Consider the following 25,073-nt stretch of genomic DNA (forward strand, 5'->3'; position numbering starts at 1 on the left):
TGCATCTCACCCGCTTTTAGAAATGGTTTAGTTAAAGGTAAGCCATAACGTGATAACGTGATAATTAAAGGATGAGTTAGTTAAAGCTCATTGTCTACGTGGCAGAGCATTATACACTTTTTAGTTAAACCACGAGACGTAGCCTTGCCCAATTTAGTATGACTGATTGGATACATGATTTCTTAATAAAATTGAAAAGTTAGCTTCACATTGCTTCATCCATTATATTTTATAATGCTTGAAAGTATTTGCAGGACTTTCTTTTGGGATAAAGTATTGTAGGCTCCTTATTTACTATCAATCTTGTTGTCCTATTTAAACAGATTTGGAGATCTAATACGAGTAAGGATGCTTTGGGAGGATCAAGTTATTTATTCTACTCATAGCGAGATGAGCAATTAAATCCCATGCCGTCAGGTGTAACACGCCATTTTTTATGATTTATCCTCAAAAAAACATGATGGATAGACTTAGTGGGTTAGATGACTAATGTGGATCACAAAGTGATACAAGGACCATGAAAGGCATAAGTGTAATTACACCACCTAAAACCCTATAATAGGAAGCATGGATTGCCCATGGCTTTATAGCCTAGTGGCACCTTAGGGGTGGGGTGGGATAAGGTTTTGGGACCAATAGATCCTGGGTTCGATTCCCACAAAGGGGTTTTTAACATATTTATTGGGTTTCCTCCTGAATTGGTGTATAGGCATTATGCCTAGTGGAGATGGATATGATCGAGTGGTTTTGCTGGTGGCACGATGATACTCCGGTGGTCAGTTAGTGATCAAAATTTTTCGTTCAAAAAAAAAGGAAGCATGGATCAACCTCTGTGATTCTCTCATATTATTCACCAAACTTTAGAAAGAGAAAAAAAAGAGAGCTAAAGAGAGAGAAAGTGAAACCAAGTGTACGATATGTTTAAGCCATTTGAGTATTGAATACATCAACTATTTTCCTTTCGTACAATATTAAATAAGAAATTTTAGTTACGAATAATCATAATATATAAAAGTTACATAAGATAAGTAGCATATATATTGAAAATAAGTATTAACTCAAACTAAAATAACCCTGTGCAGGTACCGGTATTACGTTTCAAACCGGTATACCGGATTTTACCGCCGGTACAAACCTTATGCCGTTTTACTTATTTACCGGGGTGTTTCATACCGGATTTACATCTGAAAACGGTAATACCGGTATAACCGGCCGGTATTTACCGGTTTTTAAAACATTGCTTTTACCTATATTCTTTTGTGGAAGCTGAGGAGATCGCTCAAGTTTAACTTATACCCTTCTTAGACAATAAAAGGTGTGCTTTGCACGCGGTTAAGCTCGTTTTTTAAAAGTTTGGTTTGAAGGTTTGGTCTTAAATGGGTAAGATTCACGTAGAAGTTATGATATTGATGTTTAAAGCATGGAACAATCTTTTGGGTTGATCATAATGCATTTCCAATCATAAAGGTAGAATCTTGACTTTAAATAACTCGGATCTGAAGAACAACCACCATTGTCGCGAATTAGGGTCGCCACTTCACACTTCTTGATTTATGAGTTATGACATCCAATGTGCCACTTTGCGATTGGCTTTCTAGCGAGCATAGTAGACTTCATGCGCACGATGATGAAGTGCAAAATAGGTCATGTGCAATGCTTAGTGTAGTGTAATGTTTAACTTAGGGGGCGTGATGTTGCCTAAACACAAAGCCAAATTTGCGTGTGGCATCACACACCTACGTAAAGTCTTACTTTGTGTTGGTATTAAGAACGCAAAGTTAATAAGTTCCATGTAATCTTTAACAAGCTTGACTAAGCATTTAAATGTTGGATGGTACTTTACTTACAATAAGAGGCTAACTCACATATGAGTTCTAGACGCCCTCTTTTACTATTTCGGGTTGATGTACATGCTACCTTAAATGCATTACTGTTGGAAATCCGAATTAACATCATAATGATGATGTTTAACCGGATCACCAATATCATTTGCAGCGGAAGAATTTGAACGGAAAACGGACATCTTATAATGAATATTTAAACAACAAACGAGTATTGAATTTGCAGAGAAAAACCGAAGTATTGAGAGGACAATTATGTTGAATACAAATTGTCTTGGTAACCGGAATAGTTCCCGGTAAAACAGTATTTAAACATACAAATATGGCGGTTAATTTAGGCGGGTAACTGCCTTGACGGTTTAATAACCCGCTTATCATTGATCCGCATATCATCCTATATTACGAGTACATATCATAAACATATCGGTGCTAATAATAAAAATAGACATAACTAAAGTTTAATAATGATATTTCTAACACAACCCCCTTAAACTTTGGTTATGTTATAACTATGTTGCATGACGCTGCGATTAGCATCATCCACAGCCTTCTTCGCGTGATCAAAGTTGAAACGCTTCCTTTTCTTGTGAACATTCCAATCATCTTCACTGCCCTTTCGAGTAAACAGCGCATACTGTGTTGTATCTCCATGACCATGAACTGCTGCTGCTTCTGCACTCTTCGTCCTCCTGTGATGACCCCCGTTGAACTCTGTTTCTTCATTCACCATCTCTTTTACATGCACGTTCTCTTGTATAGATTTGAATTTATAATAATACTCTAAAATATCGAGATACATAGCATAGATGATCCTTATGTAATCTCCATCTTTATAATCAAATCCTAAGTCTTTTGCTACGATCGGCCATGTATTATCTGTAGTAATTTCTCGGTATCCACCGTCTCTTATTACCAAGATGAACAAACTTAACAAGTCAATTTTCTTTTGACTCGGAGATAATGGAGGAATTGGCCTGGATGTAATCCCCATGTATACCTTCAAGAACCACCGAACCATTTCTTCAAATTTCTTTTGGAGATCTACTTTATATTTGAAGACATATTCTCTGTCATCGAGATATCTATTAACGCTTTGCAATCTGCAAATTCGTTAAATTCTAATGCCCTCAAGATTAGCAGATTCCAATCATATTCATTCTCATCCGAAACGTTCAGTGTTTCAAAATAAGAATTTAGATATTCTTCTTTGAATTGTTCATCGACGGTTCCCAGTTCCTGCAATCTTCGCTTCTCATTTGCACCCAACTCTTCTTCCTTTGTCAAACCGGTTTTATCATTTATTGAATTTATTACAGGGATTGAAAACATGGGATAAATTTTGCATTTGTCACGGGACCTTTTGACCGTAAAGCCTTGTAATGTAAGTTGATCAAGGCTTAAAACATTCCGATCAATTTCCGGAGAATAATAAACACTTTGTATATTAAGTGTTTCGTTCCCAGTTTTCAAATCAACCGATCCTACCCCTCTTATAAACAAGAAATTGTTCATACCCGATCTTGTCTCTACACCCATCATGTGTTTCACCCTTTTGAAAGCATTTATATTACCAGAAAAATGATGATTGAACGTCGGATTAACATACCATATTCCTGCCCATTGTCCGCCATCGGTGCCGGAGACAATCATCTCTTCATTGCAGTGAACATCTTCTTCTTTCCGTCTGATCCCAACATTAATAGCCTGTTTTAACAGTTGGGTTGTTTCATCATTATCCTTTTCAATGCAGTTGTAGATCTGATGGCCTGGTAAGTGACAGTAGTAACAAAGTCGAACACGAGGAGTTTGCTTGTTCCTTTCATTGATTTCATCAGTGCAATGTTGACAAGGAAGTGTGGTTGAGGTTTCATTAATTTCGGGTCGTTTTCCATGAGTGGCTCTGATACCACTATGTTGGAAATCCGAATTAACATCATAATGATGATGTTTAACCGGATCACCAATATCATTTGCAGCGGAAGAATTTGAACGGAAAACGGACATCTTATAATGAATATTTAAACAACAAACGAGTATTGAATTTGCAGAGAAAAACCGAAGTATTGAGAGGACAATTATGTTGAATACAAATTGTCTTGGTAACCGGAATAGTTCCCGGTAAAACAGTATTTAAACATACAAATATGGCGGTTAATTTAGGCGGGTAACTGCCTTGACGGTTTAATAACCCGCTTATCATTGATCCGCATATCATCCTATATTACGAGTACATATCATAAACATATCGGTGCTAATAATAAAAATAGACATAACTAAAGTTTAATAATGATATTTCTAACAATTACTCTCTAGAGTACTTGCTTACTATTGTGTGATTATTGATTGACTGATGTTACGTGTTTAAGATTGATTGATTAGTTCGATTTGTATAAATAATTGATGATTGACGTTAAATCATTGATAGCTAGAAAGTTGTTTCTAGCATTATTGATGGGGTTATGTGAACGCACACAAAATAGCAGGCATGGAGTCTTATACCTGCGTAAGCTTGTCTGACATAAAGTCGGGTTATTATAATTAACGGTGAAGTTCGCTTCACAATTTGATGTTTTGTTTATGATTGAAGTTGATCTGCATGTTTGATGATAAAACGTGGTTTGATGATAATTACTAAACGTTTTATTTAAACTACTAAATCTCAGTTTTATTAAAACTATAACTCACTTAGCAAAACTGACCTGCATGTCAGGTTAACAGGTTGATGCTTCCTACTTATCGGGTTGGCATCCTATCGACCATAGACGGCCTATTATGTTATTTGAATGTTTTGTTTAAACTTGATAAATTAATGTACTTGGTACTTGATGTTTTCACTGCTAGTTATGGCATTAATCAGTTTAAGCACCATGTTCTGATGCAATAATCTAACCGTGAGGCTTCATGGGTTTGGGGCATTAAAGTCGATGACCTGGTCAAACTTCATTATATCAGTTGTAGTCATAACTTGTATAAGACGATGGGGTATGGAATGGATAGTCTCTTTGGAGACTACCCGCCACGTAGGCGCCAGTCCATGTCATCACGGGAGGAGCAGCATCCTCTTAGGGAGTATCCAAGGGTGTGGGAGGACTACCCACTAGAGAGAGAGAGGGCCCACCAAATGAAAACTCAGCCAACCAATTGCTTCGTCTCCAATGTCGGTTGGCGGACGAAGGCGCCGCGACGGCCCCCTAGGGGGCGGTGTGCGACGGTCCAGGACGGGGGACGAGCCCCATACCCTGTGTTCTAAATGTCACAATTTTTCCTTTCTTGAAGCAAATGAGCGGAGCAGTCATGACATCACATATTGAGGTGCTTAAAGTGTCGTCATACTTCCTTTCATTCATTGAGGTGCATACGCGACGATGAATATTTATTTTGAACAATAGGTGATAAATATTTGGAAGATGAAATCGTTTTTAGTTACATTCCTCGTGATATATGTATATGGCGGATTATCAGTAGCATTATTATTTATAATGTGAAACTGACATGTGATTTTGTACATGGGTGATGGTAAATTTTGATGACATTTATGGATGTGGTTTTTTTTTTTTTTTTTTTTTTTGAAAAATCAATGTTAGTTGCAAGATTTGAACTTGTGACTTGATTCGAATCATGGTACGGTCGACATGGATTCATATAATTCTATTGTGCACACCTCTTAACACATGGCATATGGATACGTGGTCTTGCAAAGTCACATAACAATGAAGACGAAACATGAAATGTGTAGAAAGACACATAAATTTTATATGGTTAATCCATATTGTGAGTAATCACTCACATATTTGTTTTCATTGAGTCATTGACAATCATCTTCTAAATGGAAAAAATACACCAACATCTTTTAAAAGAACATAGAATTGTTAATATTGTTAGTAATACCATAAATAGTTACCAATAATAAGATTGCATTTGTTTAATTTCCTTGCACCACCCTTATTTGTAAATCTTCTTAATTTATTTAAATTTTTTATTTATTTGTTATAAAAAAAATTAATATACGCATTTAATATCACCGTTGTGTATATTTTCTATTTAATAACAAAATCTACTTCCTAATATAAGTTACGTTCTCATCTAATTCCTTGGAGTATAAATATTGCAAAGCTTGAACCATTTGAAAGAACCACATAACCTTCAATAATCTTTCGATTTCAACACATCAAGAAATTTTACAAGCATGTCATCTATCAGGTTTTATGTTGCAATTTTGCTTGTACTCACAATTGCTGGTAAGCTACACATTAGTTGATATTTATATAGATCGTTTATGTTTTTATATCTAATATTCTCACTATTTTTTATTTATATGTATTTCCCTGTATTATTTAATAACTTTCTTTTGTGAATAGCATACACTATTCCTTTTTTTCTAAAACTTCTTAAAGGTTGTACAAGTTAAAAGAGCACATCATTTTGCATTTGTTAGAATTTGTCATGTGATACACAACATCTCTAACCTTATGGGTCTTATTTCCATAGCTTTGTTTCTTCAAAGTTCAAACACGCAGACCAATTAGTTATGTATAATCTATTTTTTGTATTTATTTAAAAACAAATATCTTTGTTTTTTAATAATTCTTACCCCTAAACTTTGTGATAATGTCAAAATAACTCTTTAACTATTTTCTTATTTTTTTTTGTCTTTGTTGGTGTAAGTTCGAGTTTGTCTATGCTTTAACGTAATTTTTGTTTGGAAATGATTTGAGTTGATTATATAATGTTTTATTTTTATGTATGTTTTGAGTTGAACTACGTTTTGATGTAAATTTTGTTAAAAACAAGTCATGTCAAGTATAATACATTTTCATTCAATGGTATAAATTCAGATTACTCTATGTTCAACGTAAATTTAGTTCGAAAATGAGTTGGGTTGATTGTAGTCTATAATTTATCATATCGCGTACGACGCCACCGCAATGCGGGTAAAAAAAGCTAGTTACTTATTGTTTATTGCTCCTTGTTTGTGTATCTAATTTAGGGAGCACGATGATGATTGGTGAAGCTTGTGAAGAAACTTGGTACTCTTATCCTTGTGAGTATAACAAATGCCACAATGAGTGCATAGCTAAAAGAGGAGAACGGGCAGCGGGCAGGTGTCTAATGGCAGATACTTGTAGATGTATCTACCAATGTTAACAACAATGGATTATTATCATTAAACGATTGTTCATTAATAAAAGAGTTTTGTGTTTGAAGAAGGTGTTATAGCCCTATTTATTGATATTGTTCAGTCAAACAACTTCTTTTTGAAAGGCATAATAATAACTAGTTTAATACCCGTCCGGTGGACGGGTTGTTCATTGTCATAGTCTCATAACTACACTTCCTTGTTTTTTAAAAGATAAGATCCATGTTAAATATGATATTAAGGTGGGGTTTGGTTTTTAAATGTAATGATAATGGCAATGTGTACACAAAAGGAGAGAAGAAATAGGAAAAAAAAATATTGTTTTACTTACCACGTTTGTTTGTTACCATCTCTGGATTGCCTATCCTCATCATGGTTACAAATATTGTTTTACTTACCACGTTTGTTTGTTAACAGCTCATTCACATAGACTATTGAGAGAGATATACCTTCTGGAGTTATTTTGTGAGGGCCTTTGCACTAAATCCTCATGAAGAAGAGGTGGCATACGGCCAGACCACAAATGCTCATAAAGTAACAACTTGTTCAAGATCCAAGCAATCACAGGTCGCCATGTGTCCCTTGATATTGCATCCGTCTGCTTTTCTGCTTTCTCCATAGTCTTATTGGCTGGTTTCTTCTATAAGATTATTTTCTGCATACTTAAATACAGAAAAAAGGAATCCTAATTTGGTTTAAACTAAAAGATGGTTGTTTATAATACAATACAATTTAATCGTGCTTGTTTCTTTAAATACAAAAGAAGACATACTCTATGTTCATATATGATGAACGGTGTTCTTAACCTACAAATGCAGTTACAAAAAAATGTCTTGTTTACATTTCAAATGTCACAACGAATTGATTCAGTACAAACCCAATGACATGTATTCCAGTAACTCAAATGCCTTTCAGTACATTAATTCACATATATACCTATAAAGCTCGGATAAAGCAGATATAATCTAGTATATTTAGTGGTTTAAAACCATTTCACTGCTAGCCATTCGATCATTACCAATAAGCGATAGCCTATCTTCATAAACATCTATATATCCAAATGCATTCGTGCCAGGAGGACATTCCAGTGCTGCTTCAAGTACCCGATGATGTACCCCACAAGAGTCAAGAAAGTGTCCACCTTTATGAGCATTGCCAGCTAAGCAAACCTTCACACAACCATACTGGTGTATCACCTCCATAACTTCATCGTAATTCCATAAAAGTGCTTGTTTTGATGAAGCTCCGGGATCTAGGGGAATATGGCAGCATACAACAGCTTTTTGATTGGATTTTGTCGCATCTTGGAGTGTTTTGTCTAGCCATTTCAACTGTTCTTTCCCAACTCCCCCCATTGAACTTCAGGAACTTTCTTTCAAGATCGACTAATCCACTGGGCTATTCTTTTCCAAATTGGGGTTTTTCTTGTTAAGTAAGTTTATGGCATCAATGGTGTGAGGATGATCATGAGGCCAACCAATTGCACTAATATCATAACCATCAAAAACAACAAATCTGTACTCTCGGATCGGAGAAAAGTCATAGTAAGCACGCTCAACATTAGGAAAAGTCATCAACGGGAGCAACTTGCTGCGGGGGAGATTATAGAGGCAGTGATTGCCAATCATATGATACACACGACCATTGAACTTATCAAATTCTTTAACTACTTTCTTGACAGCTTCTAAAGATTGGTCTTTGGGACAAAACCCACCAACAATGTCACCAAGATTCAGCGAAAAACTAATATTTTGGTGATTATTCCAATTTTGTACTGCCTTTTGCAACACTAGAATGTTGTTTCTGTAATATCTAGGAACACCAAGAAACGAACGCCCATCAGGAATGTCAGCATACTGGACATCTGTGATAACCCCAAATGAGAAAAAAGGCTGATTCCCTTGTGATACCAATCCATTTGGGTAGCTCATTGTTCTTTAACTATCCAATAAAAATTAAAACATATCAATGTAAGCATGGTAGTTACTAGTTAGTGATTAGCGGGTACCGTTAAGTTCATTTTGTTATAATATAGCTAGGGCTTCATATTAAATACAATAACTTAATCAAGGAAAACTTCTAGTGTAAAAGCAACTTTTAAGTGGTCATGAGTAAAGCTTTACAGATCACCATTATTCATATGAAAGCTACCTGATTCAGATCACTACAACTTATATCCCAAAAGTGATGATGTAACTTTAGAATCTAAATGGCCTATTAATTAATTAATTATGTAGACAGACAGGCTTAGAGATCTGCTTACAAGTCCAGTGCGTGTAAATGCTGGATATTGAATTCAAAACTAAGTAATGTAGGAGCTATTTCAAAAACAATGGCGTCTAATAATAGGGGCATACAAGCGGTACAAAAAGACAGGATGATTAAATTCAGATACATGATAATTGCATAAACTAATTAATTAACTGAAAGTACAGTAATCGGATGAAAAAACTCCCAATCAAATTGAGATACAGGAAGTCAAAGGAAGCGAGGGATCTGCGTATCGACTGAGAGAATCTTCAAGGGAGTCTTACGGATAACCTAAAATTGTTAGAAAAATATGAAGCAAATCCATTGCAAATCCAGATCACATTATGATATTGGTTTGAGAAGCAATGAACAATCTGATGGCTTTAGTAATAAAGAAGACGTGAATTAAGGGGAAAAACCCTAAGACGAACCTCAAATATGCTCTGTGATGATGTGGTTCACAAAGTCTTCTTCAATTGCAGTGGGGGAGAAACCATAAGAGATCAGAGAAGGTTGATTTGTGTATGTATGGCATAGAGAGCCGCGACATGTGGAAGGGGATCCAGAGAAATAGAGAAACCTTGATAACCGATGCAAAATAGGAAAGAGCGAGGCTTGATGATGCTGGTAGGGGAGGATTTATAGTGGGTGACCTGGGGCGGTTGGGGAGGAGAAAGCGGGAAACGTGGGTGGGGAGGACGAAAACCGCCTGGAACCTCGTGATTTGAGGAGAGAGATTGTAGAACTGCCATTTCAAGGACTTTCAATGGCTCAGATCAAAAGTTAGGGACTTTAAACGGCCAGGATTCTTCCAAATTGCAGTTACAATTAATGGTGATTTGGGGAGAACATGGGCAGGAAAATATGGAGCCCAGGAAACGACTTTGAACTGCCATTAGAGAAGTTATTTTTATGAGTTTAAGTGGCTGAGATTTAATCTCAGCCAAATCCAATGGTGGATATTGATTTGAGAGTTAGTTAGACTTAATGGGTTCCATATATATATATAATAACAACAATAATAATAATAATAATAATAATAATAATAATAATAATAATAATAATAAATAAATAACTAGTGTTTGTTTTCGAATGGATTTTCAACCAATTACCAACTAATCGATATTGACCGATATTAACCTTAACTAAGACCACCCGTAGTGGTTGGGCGTTTTTTGTGCTCAATCATGCCCAATATCGCCCACATACCCTACGCATGGGCGTGTTTGGGGCGTTTTTGGTTATGACGTTTTTTAAATCACGCCTAATGGGGGTTTTTGTTATCCAATCACATTTGAGCTTCTATTATTTGGTCAATAAGATTTTTTAAATGTTTTTTTATTTTATTACAAACATAATGCCCCACAATCCCCACTATACTGATTACTGATATTAGAAAACGCACATAATGTCCCATTGCTGACTGGGCTGCCACATGACGCAAAACGCCCAAGGGTGAATATTGCCCACTACGCATGGTCTAACTAGTTTTATATTAAAAAGGATTTTTATAAATTATAAATATATATTAAACTGTTTCTCATATCCTGGTATTACCATATACACGTCTTGAATACACAAACCTAGTAAATTTTATTTTCGTGTATGGACTTTATTTCCCGAATTTTATTTATTTATTTTTAATTTGTTTTCCTAAAAAACCGGTCAGGTTTATACATATGAAGACAGTACTGATAACTGAATACTGATGTATGCTAAATATAAAATGAATACTTATATTGTTCTTGTATTTAATAGTTAAAGAGGTGATTTTTTGTTATTATACTTATGACATGCTAATATAAAATGAATACTTATATTGTTCTTGTATTTAATAGTTAAAGAGGTGATTTTTTGTTGGCCTAACAATGTCATATAAATATACTTAAAAGATCTTTGTACTCTTATTTTTTGTATATAGTTATTGTTTGTTTTAAACTTTTATATAACATATGGATGTAATCTGCACGTTATATATATCAAATAGCTCTTTTTATCAAGGAAAACGATTTAATTATAAATTAGACCGTTTATGAGGATTTTTAAACTATATGTTTTGTTTGTTTTATTAAAAATATATTTAGTAATATATAAATGAAGGTGAAAAGTAAATTGATTTACATTAATGTTCTAAACGAACCTTAATTAGACTATTAGCTTGAAATATTCGTGTTCGATCTTTTGTATCAAACCAAATAAACAAAGTTAATTAAATAAACCAAATTCAAATAAACCGAGTGAATTAAAGAAAACAATGTGTGGGTAGGTGGGTGTATCCCTTGAAAAAAAATTAGTGTATTTTATATGGCAAAATCTCGACGGCACCCTTTGAAAATTTGGTTAAACTACTCGTTCGCACCCCTTGAAAGCATTTTCTGGATCCACCACTAGTTCCAACAGTTAAATCCAATAAAGGTTTAAAGGTTCACAGCAATATAAATAATTGAATTCAATGACAAAGGCTCTCATGTTTTAGTAAAACCGAACAGTATCAACCAACAAAACTGTTCGGACTGAGAATCAAATGTTGGGTTGTGGAGGATTTAACTAGCAGGGGTGTTCTTAGTTACACTCATTTTGCATCTAGCAGGGGTGTTCTGCGTTATACTCCTCCTGCAGCTAGCAGGAGTATTCTCTGTTAGTAAAGTTTAAAGTCAACAACCCTAATAGTAACCCATATAAATACTTCTCATTCATGTCTGTAAACTTTGTGAGCACCTAATAAAGAAAAGAACTAGTTGTGGGAGTGGATGTATGTCAGATTAGACCGACCCACTATAAATCTTGTGTTCTTGTTCTTGTGATTTAGAGTGTGTGAGTGTGTGTGCTTGTTGCAGATTGTTCTTGTGAAGTTTGTGGAATCGTGTTCTTGGTCCTAACAACTGGTATCAGAGCTCAGGCTCTTGATTGATTCACACAAACTAGGTAAGAGGTGAAGAAGAACACTTACTTGTTGAAGAACAAGCCGTGGTCTCGGGTTTTAGTCACAGTCGCAGACATAGCGTCTAGGGTTTCTGAACCAGCCGCCGCTAGCACAGCCGCCACCGGCGTCAGTTCCTAACTCCGATTAGGGCTCCGATTTAAAGACATCTTCAGCAGATTGCGACTAGGGTTCGATAACCCAGTAGCCGCCGCCTAGGGTTACGAAATTGAAGACCATCCTTGCTGGATATCGCATCTAGGGTTCCAAAAATCAAAGATTGGGGCTTTGATTTTGCACCTTGATCACCTGTTTTTGTGAAGTTTGTGGGAGCAGGTCGTAGGAAGAAGAAAGAACTGGGCGTTCCTTTTTTTCCATGTTTCTTTACGAGAAAATCAGCTTTCTCTTATTTGCAAAAAGGCCCCTCAACTTTGACCAAAGAGATAAGTACTGAGATACAAGTGCTAAACCGTCTGTTTGAAGATCAAAGAAACTTGAATCAGGTGTTTTCTGTTTCTATTTGTTTCAGTGTTGGTCTTCTATTTGTTTCGATTTTAGTTTCGTTTTAGTCATGCTTGTGTTATCATGGCAGAAGACGGGAATGTGCAAATCGAAAAGTTTGACGGGAAGAAGTTTGGTTGGTGGAAGATGCAGATTGAAGCATTACTTTATCAGAAAGACTTAGATGTAGTGCTCGAGGATGAAAGGCCAGAAAAAATGCCACAAGCAGATTGGGATAGGATGGATAAGAAAACCAGGGCAGTGATAACGCTTTCTCTATCGGAGAATGTTTCATTCGATATCCAGAAGGAGACCTCAACTAGAGGAATGATGGCAGCATTATCGAATATGTATGAGAAGCCTTCTGCAGCGAACAAGGTTTATCTTATTCGAGAGCTTGTGAATACTAGGATGAGGGAAGGTGATTCAGTTACAGCGCACATCAGTAACTTAAACTCGATATTGTCTCGGTTGGTGTCTGTGAACATCAAGTTTGATGATGAGGTTCAAGCCCTATTGTTATTGTCCTCATTACCCGATAGTTGGTCCGGAACCGTAACTGCTGTTACGAGCTCTTCAGATACGAGCAAGTTTACGTCTGTGAAGATGCGGGATCTTATTCTGGGCGAAGATGTCCGAAGAAGAAATTCAGGTGAATCATCGGGTGATTTAATGCATGTCGGTAGAGGAAGGAAAAATAACAGATGTAGTGGCAGCAAGAACAGAAAGAGGAGCCAGTCTAGGGCTCGAAATGATGTAACCTGTTGGAACTGTAAAGAGGTTGGACATTTTAGGAATCAATGTCCAAACGACAAGAAATAAGTTAATGCTGCAGTAGACCATTCAGATGATGAAGTTTTGATCTGTAATGTGGAGAGCAGTGTGGATTCCTGGGTTATGGATTCGGGTGCTTCATTTCACGCTACCCACAGCAGTGAAGCACTACGGAATCTTAAAATTGGGGATTTTGGTAAGGTACGACTTGCAAATGATGAAGTCCTAGACGTCACAGGCATGGTGATATTGACTTAGTTACTCCAGTCGGATCTACGTGGACTTTAAGAGACGTGAGAGTTATTCCAGGCTTGAAGAAAATGCTTATTTCAGTCGGGCAGCTGGATGATCAGAGTCACGAGGTTAAGTTCGGTAGTGGACAGTGGAAGGTAACTAAGGGAAATTTAGTAGTTGCACATGGCAAGAAGAGAGGCTCATTGTACATGGTCAGTGTACCGCCTGAGGGAGAGGTTCTCCCAGTTCAAAAGAAGACCAAGATCTGGTCCACAGAATTTCGTGGGCAGAAGAAGGTTTGCTTTGCAGATGGCAAACCCAGAGTCACAGGTCAGATTCAGGTTGAACGTGCTAGGAAAGGTTCAGTAAAACCAGTCAGGGGCATTCATGGCAGTGGGAGTGTAACAACTCTCACTAAAATTAAATACTTAGTATGTTAATTATCCAATAAGGAAACCCTAATTGAAACACCCAAGTGATTCTGCGCAAACCCTAAAATTTTCAGAACAATCGGAATCAGGATCAGGGCCCCTAAAACTCAGGGGGGTAAACCCTAGTTACGATTATCTAAATAAAACGCTGTCAAATTCGAATTTTATGAAGTTGTCAACTCAGCTAGGCTAGTCCCAGACGAGGCTACCCTATAGTGATTAGGTGTCCCTTACGGACCGTAAGGGATAAAGTCTTATGGTCCGTAAGCATGTCAAAATTAGTGTATAAATAGCAGACATTGGCAATCGAAATTTGGCATTTGAACGACGATAAAACTCAAATTAGACGCTGAGTTATAGCAGAAACATTCCACAACACACACAAAATCTCGAAACGCTGCCGCAAAACAGGGTAATAACTCGATCGCTATTACGATTCAACGTCCGATCGATTGTAACTATCCAACGATTGTTTGAGTGCTGCTCAAATTGAGTTTATACTTTGTTATTCATCGTGATTTCGACTTGAATGTTTGAGTGCTGTCCGACTCGGACTATACTCTGTCATTCGTTGTGAATCCGCTGAATTGTTAAGTATTGCACTTTATTAATCGTTGTGAGGGTTTAATCTCGTGAATTGTCGTAACTGCTATATTAGTTACTAACTCCTTTTGTGTGCATTGTTATTTAAATTAGGTTAATCAAGGCTAATCAGTAAGCTTATACACTACTCGTTAAATCTGCAATGTGAGTCATTCTTTTTTTATCAAATGTTTTACAAAACTCCAAGTTATTTTCAAAGTTATAATTACAGGGATTAAGTCTTTGTAATCACCAAGTTACAGCCGGTATGTGGGGTTTTGTATACATTACTTGATAATCTTCACCATTGGGGCAACCAATGGGTGATATGACCATAATCACAGACACCATTGGATAATTAGAGGGCCAATGGGTCAAGTGACAAAGTACCGTGGGTAGTTGGTTTGATATCAGAAACATTGTAATCGCTCTTAATACTGTAATTTATAACCAATGTGTCATTTTTAGTAAACTGAATGATTCACTCAGTATTTCCCCGCTAACAAAACCTTTTTCAAACATGTTTCAGGTGATCTATTGTGATCCAAGAAAAGTGCCGTGAAGCACTACAAGCATAGAGAAGTGGCTCAATATAAATAAATAAATAAAGAAACATGTTTTGTAAAATAAAGATTTCCCAGTGAAATCACCTTATTGTAAATTACAAGGTTTTATCCCTAATTTATGTAAACGGATAGTTTTAATATTAAAAGATCCTGTTTTAAAAAGACTTCCGCTGTCGCTTAAAATTTAATACCACGGGATTTCCTGCCTCGCGGCTCTGGACCTGGTCAAACCGGGGCCGAGGGCCGTGACAGGGAGCACGGGTCGTGCTTCAGTCAGAGTTACCAGACGACAGTGGGTTAAGAGAACCAGTATTCCAGCTGTCAAAGTCTCTCCAGTTGATTATCTGCTTTATTCGGAGAGTGTTTGTTCTCAGGATGTTCCAGGATCGGGCAGTTCGTGTCAGTAGGAGCCGATAGGGACAGAGAACGAGTCACGAGTAGTGACTGATGAGTTGAAGCTCAGTGGGAGCTTCAACTGGCCTTCATGTTAACCGATGAGAAGGTCGCCCACAACTAGTGAAGATGAAATGTTTACAGAGGTAGTTATGAATATGAAGTTGCATGGAGTGCAGTTTGAAGTTGTCAAAGCCTCTAAGTGGGAGATTGTTGGGTTGTGGAGGATTTGACTAGCAGGGTGTTCTTAGTTACACTCCTTCTGCATCTAGCAGGGGTGTTCTGCCTTATACTCCTCCTGCAGCTAGCAGGAGTATTCTCTGTTAGTAAAGTTTAAAGTCAACAACCCTAATTGTAACCCATATAAATACTTCTCATTCATGTCTGTAAACTTTGTGAGCACCTAATAAAGAAAAGAACTAGTTGTGGGAGTGGATGTAGGTCAGATTAGACCGAATCACTATAAATCTTGTGTTCTTGTTCTTGTGATTTAGAGTGTGTGAGTGTGTGTGCTTGTTGCAGATTGTTCTTGTGAAGTTTATGGAATCGTGTTCTTGGTCCAAACATCAAAAACTTTTATTGTATTTTGTTTTGTTTTGCTTAAATTAAATATGATGAAGGAAACATGTTAATTGTAAGTGTTTTCAACCTTTAATACTTTTATATGTTACAAAAATATGCATCTTTTATTTAGATAGTGAATTTGAATTGAACATGAACATACACCAGCACTTTGCAAATCATTTCTTGAATAAACTCCTGGAGATTCTAAAAAGATCCAAATTTGAAATTGTTTCTTCACCTCACATGTGACTATGACCTTTATTACAAATTAGGTTTAATACTTGCAACGTGAGGCTAGTCCATTCAGTAGACTCATACGTTTTTTAGAGGAGAAGTTCCAACAAAATTATTTTATATATTTTATTAGTTACATATAAACTAGTCACTGGCCCCCGCGTTGCGATGAAGAGGCGTAAAACCATGCTATCAATGTTGCATGGAGGGCGTAAAATCATGTTAAGTAGTCATCGCATGACGACCAAAACTTAGAAAAATGTAAAATAAAAACACAAATTTCTAACACCAAGTGGTTCACGTGACGTAAAATGTATACGGAGTTGAATTTATGCTGACACGTATTAGAAAGTCGAGGTGGTACAAAGAACTTAAGAGACCAAATGTGACCATTAAACACCGTACTAAGTAGCAACCCTCAAGAAAAAAACGTAAAATAAAACTAACAAAAAATAATAATAAATTCATAAAATAATAAAAACCTAAAATTTTGTCAAAAAAAAATCTCAAAGCTTACTTTACAAAAAAAAAAAAAAAAAAAAAAAAAAAAAAAAAACCACAAACACAAAAAAAGCACTATTCATTTTAATGTTATGAATTAATTAATTAATAATAATTAATAATAATAATAATTAATAATAATATATACAAATAATAGATAGTGTAGTTTTTATCTTGTATTTTATATTTTATACATTTTAGTGTTTGAACTAATAATAATATTTTTCCGGTTTTTTAAACCGGTTCGACCGATTGAACCAGTGAACCAGTGGTGTGGCCGATTTGATAACCGATCCGACCTTCAAAACATTGCCGGTAACCACGGTAATGTTTCATTTAATTTATAGGGTGTGGTCATGACCCTCATGACCACCATGACCCTCCACATAGACACCATGTCATCTATCTTTAATCCACCATCCAAAACCACTACCCTAAGGGTGTGGTAATGACCCAAACCACTATCCCCTTTATTTTTTTAATTTATTTTTGTCTTAAAATTATTAAATGGGAGGGTCGTGGTAATCGTGGTTTAATCCATGGGAACCACCATCAATCAAGGAGGGGGATGGTGTACCATTTAATTAATGGTCCTATGTGGAAATAATGTTCCAATCCATGACCCCCACACCCCATAGCCTAAGACTTTGTATTATAACAATTTCACTTTACAAAACTTCATTTATCATTTAAAATGTTTAAGAGTTTGTCTTTTGATGAGTTTGATATATTCATCTTGTATCATATCATGTGTAACGTTCATATGTATCTTAAAATTAATATTAAAAGTGTTAAACTAAGTCAACGAAAATTAAGGCGTCATTTGTATACTTCCATATATTTTTGCAGAAGACCCTCAACTAAACCTACATCAATTCAATTGTTCCCAGATCGATCATTGGAAACATTCCTGTTTCGGTAATTTCTTCTCATTGGATCTGTCCCACCTTGTTCTATTTGGTAAGATTCCACAACACTCAATCATGATAAGATGCAATAGATCCCAAAATGTGTTATTTGTATTTGGTAACCTAAATAATTCTATTCTATAGTAATATAATTTACGAAAACATCTATGTTAGATGTTTTCCGTGGCCAGTGGCGGATCTAGAAAATCCGTATAGGGTAACGTTTCTATAAAACTGGGTAACGAAATCGAAAAAACGTCAATTTTTTTCTAAAATTTACATTACCGTCGGAGCGTCACCGGAGCGTCAAGGGGCAACGAAGGTTACCCCTTCTATCACTCTAGGTCTGCCCCTGCTTAGGGCCTTAGGGGTGTGCATTTTTTTGACACGATACGAAAACACAACATGAATCTAACACAAAATTCATGCCTTACGACTTACGATAGTCCAAACAATCTTGTATCAAACAACTAACAACTTAGCTAAACAAGCCTTGTTTGAGCTAGTCTTCTGGTGTGCAAGTTGATCTATTTAACATTTTCATTTTTTCTTGTTTAAAAATGTATGTTAGGCTATAATTCTGAAAATAAAAGAGAAATGGCATTTAGTTTTATGATTCAAGCCTAATTGTTTTTATCCATACAATGTTTAAATGCAAAAATAAATTCTCAAATTTTCAAGCTAAACAAATCCTATTCCGGTTCAATTCTGTGACATGATTTTTTGTGTTTTTGTCATGTTTGATTACTTCGTTTAACACTTATGTGTCCATCCGTTTGAGGTTTAGTTTTAGTCCCTATTTAATGTTATCATCGTTAGGGATGAGTATTTTTTCCCAAATACTTGTACTCGTGCCGATTTTAGGTATTCGGTACATGTATTGGTACCTAGTTTTATTGGTTTTGGTATTCGGTAGTTTCAGTATTGGTACGGGTAAAAACGGGTACTGGTACCGAATTTATATAAAACTTAAAAAAAATATATTATGTTTTATTTCGTATTATGGTATTTATGGTACTCATATTGAATTTATCAATTTGGTACTCGTACCAATTTTACCTATTTGGTACTCGTACTAGATTGATATTCGTGCCGATTTTACTTTAGCTTATTTAGTACTCCCACGTGCCGATTTTATTTTTACTTATTTGGTACTCCTACGAGTGCTCAAAAAAAGAAAAAACAAAGTGGTACCAAAACCGGCAACATACCGAAACACTCGTACCAATATATTCGGTACCCAGTTTTGTTCAAATTCGAAACCAATATATTATCAAAAGTTCAAAAGCAGCTTGTAGTTTGAGATATTTGATATGCTATAGTGGGAAAAGCAAAATGGCTGGAGCTCCACCAGGGACTGCTAAGATGATCATCAAGGAAATTGCTATTGCCTCTGTGTTAGGTTTCGTTTGCGCCGGTGCCTGGAAATACACATACCATAACGACCTCACTAAAAGGACCAGATCATTCTACAACATGCTCGATAAAGGCGAGATATCTGTTGTCGTTTCAGACGAATAACTATCTATCAACTTAGCCCCACGCTCTAATGTTTTGCTATTAATAAGATTATATATTGCTTGTTTGCATCATTTTTGCTCGCTTCACGCTTGTTCCATATTGAAACTTGTAAATAAAAGCGCCACCTTATATTGGTCGCTAGCGAATGATGATTTATTGTGAGATTTAATTATGCTTTCGAAGGGAACGTTATCATGCTAATTGAGTCCGTGTTTGGTTGGTTTCACACAAGCATGATATAAGTTAATACGTCAGATATTCCATGGTAATCCGTCACTAAAATATTTTTAGTTTCTATAGAAAAAAATAAAACAATGTGTTTTAGTGACTAATTACCTAGATATCTCTCATACAATACAACTTACAAATTATTCATAATCTATTGATAAAAGTTTTTTATGCATTATATTATATAGTATTTAATACTCGTTTTCTATATGTTAGACCGTGGGGTATGGTGGGGCGTGGGTTTGGGGCATGGTGCGACACGTGGAGTATGGGGCATCCAAGACCAAAAGCCAATTTCAAAGGGGTATGGTGGGGCGTGACTGGGGTGGCGTGGCTAGTGCTCTTGGCCAATGAGGTTTCACCATGTCATGTGGGTAGCCCCACCCAACGCCCGGGCTGAATCCCACGCCAATGGGGCCACGCCCAAACCCAAGCCCACCCGAGGTAGTGATTTGGGCGTTTCTCTCCAACCCACGCCCTAACCCCGCCCCATACCCAACAGTCTTATACAATATAAAGGCTTAATTGTGATGGACCGGGCGTTTTTCAATGCTATGTTCTTTTAGCTAATCATAACGGAATAAAAATTGGTGTCAACGCTATGTTCTTTTAGCTTTGAGTAAATTGCTAAAACCGTCCCTGACGTTTATTCACATTTGCTATATCCATCCAAAAAAATGTTTTTTCTCATAGGAACCACTGAGGTTTCAAAAAAGTTGCTAAATCCATCCAAAATGACTAACACTCTAACAAAGCTAACTTGATAGAGGGGTAATTTAGTCATTGTCTTAATATATTTAATTTACCTTTTTTTAAGAGTTATATCTTGAGCTTAAAACTTCATAAATAAAGCCAAATAACAACCAAATACAAGTGGCAATCAAGAAGCAGAATACTTGCTAGGAAATGAAGATGAAAAAGTTCAAGACCTGTTTGTTTGACAACCAATAGGTTACGGCACCACGCGATCCAGATAGTCTCGACTAGGTTGGGTCGTGCCGAGCCACCGTTGAGGAGAGAGGTGGTTGAGTACATGCTAGACGTTTCTTCGCACTTATGGAGTGTACGAAGAAGCAAAGCGAACTTTTTTCGAATAGTAAATGTGGCTAGTGGTTTCGTAGGGTTGATCAAATGGTTCGACTCGATATGCCATTGGACCAACCCGCTCCCGACGATTCTAATCCACGTACTTTTCGTGATACTGATACTGTCGCCGGAACTAATCCTACCTACAGCTTTCCTATACTTATTTGTGGTCGGGATCTGGCGGTACCGATGGAAACCGAGGCACCCTCATATGGACATCCGATTATCACACGCGGATGCAGTGAACTTCGACGAGTTAGACAGGAGTTCGACACGTTTCCAACTTCTAAAGAGCCACATGTGGTCCGAATGCGATATGATCGGTTAAGAAGTATTGGTGGTAGGATCCAGAACGTGGCGGGTGACTTGGCGACTCAAGGCGAGAGGTTCCACTCGTTGTTGAGTTGGCACGACCCAAGAGCGTCCGCATTGTTTGTGACGTTTTGTTTGGTCACTGCGATGTGTTGTATGTGATACCGTTTCAAGTGGTGGCACTTCTTTTCGTGTTTTATGTGTTTAGACATCCGTGGTTTCGAACCAAACTGCCTTCGATACCTGCAAGTTTCTTTCGAAGGCTCCCATCTGGTGCAGATAGCATGTTGTAGTCAACGAAATTGTATTTTCTAGTGTACCTTATTATTCGTATTTCACTATTTCCTTTATTAGTGTTATTGATTTGGAATGAGAAACATGGTAAGTCAAGTTGTAATATTTGTTAATCTAATCTGATGTGTAGAAATTAAATTATTTCAAATTCTTCTTTTTGGTTTTGAAAAAACTTAAGTTGCTCGACTCTCCTGATGACAATAATTTTCAGTTCAGAAAAGATTTTGCATTTTCAATTAAATAATCAGCTTGAGGACAAAACGGGGAAAAAAAGTTGACCAAATACAAGTGACAATCAAGAAGTGAGGGGCAAGATATAACTGTTAAAAAATGGTAAATTAAATATATTAAGACAATGACTAAATTACCCCTTTATCAAGTTAGCTTTGTTAGAGTGTTAGTCATTTTGGATGGATTTAGCAACTTTTTTGAAACCTCAGTGGTTCCTATGAGAAAAAAACCTTTTTTGGATAAATCTAGCAAATGTGAATAAACGTCAGGGACGATTTTAGCAATTTACTCTTTAGCTTTTGTAGATAGGGGAAGGTTCATTTGAGAAGAAAATTTTATTGAGAAGAAAAAGAATAAAAAGGTATAATTGTAAAACATTAAATAGTTTTTTTCTCATCTCATTTATTATTATGTTTGACTAATTAATTAGTCATAAAGACTATAATCCTCCACACTAAATATTTTTGCCTACACACATCAAAAGTTATCCTACACATTTCGAAATTTATCCTACACATATTGAAATTTATCCTACACAACTCGTAATTTATCATACACGCCTCGTATTTATCCTACACTATAAATGAATTTTTATTTTTATTTTTTGTGAAAAGTATATATATTTTAAAAATAAGTTACAATTTAATATAGTTAGTTATTAAAGATGAAATTATCAATTAATGATGTATGTAAGTTTACTAATATACCCTTATTGTTACATTAAGTACAAATATTAAATGAAGTCTAATGAAGCATTTCTATTGGTTGAAATTTCTTCTTTTTTCTTCTTACAAAGAATTTCTTCTCATTTGAACCCTCCACTTTGTAGATAATCATAACGGAAAAAAAAGTTGGTGTCTGCAATTGAATGTCCACAAAAAAAAAAAAAAAAAACATTTTTGACAGACTTCTTTGATTATGCATTTATCAACAAATTTAGGGTAAATGATTTCGTTTGATTATGCATTTATCAACAAGTATAGGGTAAATGAATTCGTAAATGAATATTTTTTGACAAATAAATAAAGGGGATTATTTGTTAATTTTTTTATGATAATATTTGAAATTACATCGAGATAGAAGGTAAACGGACAACAAGCTATGTCGACATCCTTTTTTGAATAGCAAAACTAAAGTGCTGTTTGTTTTTTCTGAGGTAAAACGTCTGCAGTCTGCGGACCACATCTGCAGACATCTGTAGCAGAAGTGCTGGACCAAATATCTACAGTCTGTAAGAAGAAGACTGTTTGTTTTTTACTTCTGCAAACTGCTGAAATACACTGAATATAAATAAACTAATTTATTAAACTTAAAAGAGTTTTTCAACATTCAAACTTAAATCTTTCTATACTAATAAACAAAAATCCTTTTTGGACACATGTCATTTCTGGTAATTTCTCATCCTTATTTTTTTATTTATCTCTTTTATTAAATAATAATAATAATATTAAACATCAATTTAACTAAATCTATTTATCTCTGTTGTTTTCAATTTTTCATAATCTGAAAGTGATTTCTTTTTTAACTCTAAAGTTTCAATATTTGGAAATTTAAGTCTAAAGTTTCAATCTTTGGTATTTTAACCCCTTTGATTAATTTGATTTTTCACTTCTAATTCAAAAGTTTTCATCTTTTGCAATTTAACTCCTTTATTTTTTTTTACTTTCGACTCAAAGCTTTTTGTAGGATCGTTTGCTGACCCGATGAGTCGTTCAGAAGAGATCTTAGACTAATCCAGAGGCGGAATTCATTGAATTAGTCTTCGTAAAGCTTGATTTCACTATTTAACGTCTCCTTTATTGATTAACTATCAAATTACAAGTTCGTGGAGACAATCGGACAGGGCTTCGCCTTTACACCTTGGAAAAAACCTACTTGGATCGCTCATATGGACTACTATTTATAGACATTTGGGACCGCTTATTGGACAGGCCCAATAAGCGGCCCATATGACTTTGGAGCGGCCCACCATGAATGTCACTCGAGCGATCCACAATGGATCACTAGAGCGGCCCACATACACTATTTGACTATTGAGCGATCCATCTTTCTAATTTCTATACAAACACTCATTTTTCTCGTATTTCGTACACAATATCATCTGCCCTATCCTAAGACTCGAACTAAGATGTAGTCGACAGACAACTGCACCAACACTTTTCATCTTTCGCAATTTAATCTCAACACTTTTTTATTTTCAACTTTAGTCTCTTATATACTTTCATTTTTCATAAGTTATCCGTTTAACGTGTCGTTCTAAATTTCCGAGTTAACACGCCGCAACGTGCGTGTGAGGTTCAACGTTTTTTCATCTATTTTTTCCCTGTTTGACATGTCCGTCATAGCGCATCTATTTTTCCCGTTTGATAGGTCTATCGCAACGTGCGAGTCAGAGATCGACTTAGTTATTTTTTTCTCCGTTTTACACGTAGGCTCGTGGTCATGTGAGAAACATTTGCCTTTCATCTAACATGATATATAACTAATGAATCCCCGTCGTATTGCGGCGGGTGATAATTCTAGTATTCAAACAAACAAAAATCCTTAATTAAACGATTCATCAATAAGCATAAGCGAAGCGAAATATTCCAAAACACCCAACATCTATATTCCAAAACATAAGCGAAGCGAAAGCGAAAATTATATTCAAACAAACAAAATCCTTAATTAAACAATTCATCAATAAACATCTACGTACCAAAACATCTATAAGCATAATCGAAATTCAGCCAAGAACTAACTTTAATACATCTTGCAGCGTATTGAAGTTGATGTAATCAGAAAAAAGAAGAGTCTGACTAGAAAAATATATATATATATACACATGACTGAAATCAAGTAATTACAAAATAAATGAACTGAGTTTGATAGCATCCATGTTTGATTTCTTACCTTTACCAATATAATTCAAGGAAACAATACATGTTTCAAATATTTAAAGATTTAAAAAAACACAACTCAATTCAGTTTAACAATTGATAAAATCAATGAGTGTTACAAAAATAACAGATCCGGAAAAAAAACATTGAAAGTTGGGTGAAAATAGCAGGCATCAGTTCTCCAAGGTGATTAGCATCAATGTAAAACTTTCAGACGCAAATTACCCATTTGTTATAATAAATTCAGCCAAGAATTTGTAAGTTAACCATGACCAACAATTGTATCTACCAATCTATTATATTAGCAAGAACAAATTACCTTAGATGTTGGAGGATGAGTGGAGATACAAGGGGGCTGCGGCTGTGGAAGGTTTCAGATCGGCATGGCGGTGGTGCTCGGCGGTGGAGAACGACTGTGGGAGGGGTGGAGGGCGGCGTGGCGGCGGCTGGAGGTGGAGGAGCAGGGGAGGTCGGCTGAGGAATGAAGAAAGGAACTAGGGTTTTGAGAGTTTTGTGTTTGGAAGAGGTTGAAGAGGTATGTGAAGAGGTAAGACAAGATCTGCCCGAGGAAGAGCTGCTGAAGAGATTTTTTAATGAATTGTCTTCTGAAAAACAAACAAGCTTCAGACCCCTATGTCTGCGCGTGGTCTGCTTGGTGAAGACAAAAGAGGTTCTGAAGCTCTTTT

At 36.0% G+C, this 25,073-nt stretch overlaps 1 non-coding gene and 2 pseudogenes across 1 annotated transcript; 1 reads left to right on the plus strand and 2 right to left on the minus strand.

Moving 5' to 3' along the window:
- Positions 1 to 7,720: 7,720 nt before the first annotated feature.
- LOC110901812 lies at positions 7,721 to 10,027 on the minus strand (annotated as a pseudogene).
- A 3,716-nt stretch (positions 10,028 to 13,743) lies between these two features.
- LOC110885357 lies at positions 13,744 to 21,292 on the plus strand (annotated as a pseudogene).
- A 3,260-nt stretch (positions 21,293 to 24,552) lies between these two features.
- Positions 24,553 to 24,640, minus strand: LOC118490053. Its single transcript, XR_004888059.1, has one exon. It is a non-coding gene; the product is annotated as a small nucleolar RNA Z101 (small nucleolar RNA).
- Positions 24,641 to 25,073: the final 433 nt, after the last annotated feature.

This window comes from Helianthus annuus, chromosome 2, assembly GCF_002127325.2.
Source record: "Helianthus annuus cultivar XRQ/B chromosome 2, HanXRQr2.0-SUNRISE, whole genome shotgun sequence".
NCBI classification, from domain to species: domain Eukaryota; kingdom Viridiplantae; phylum Streptophyta; class Magnoliopsida; order Asterales; family Asteraceae; genus Helianthus; species Helianthus annuus.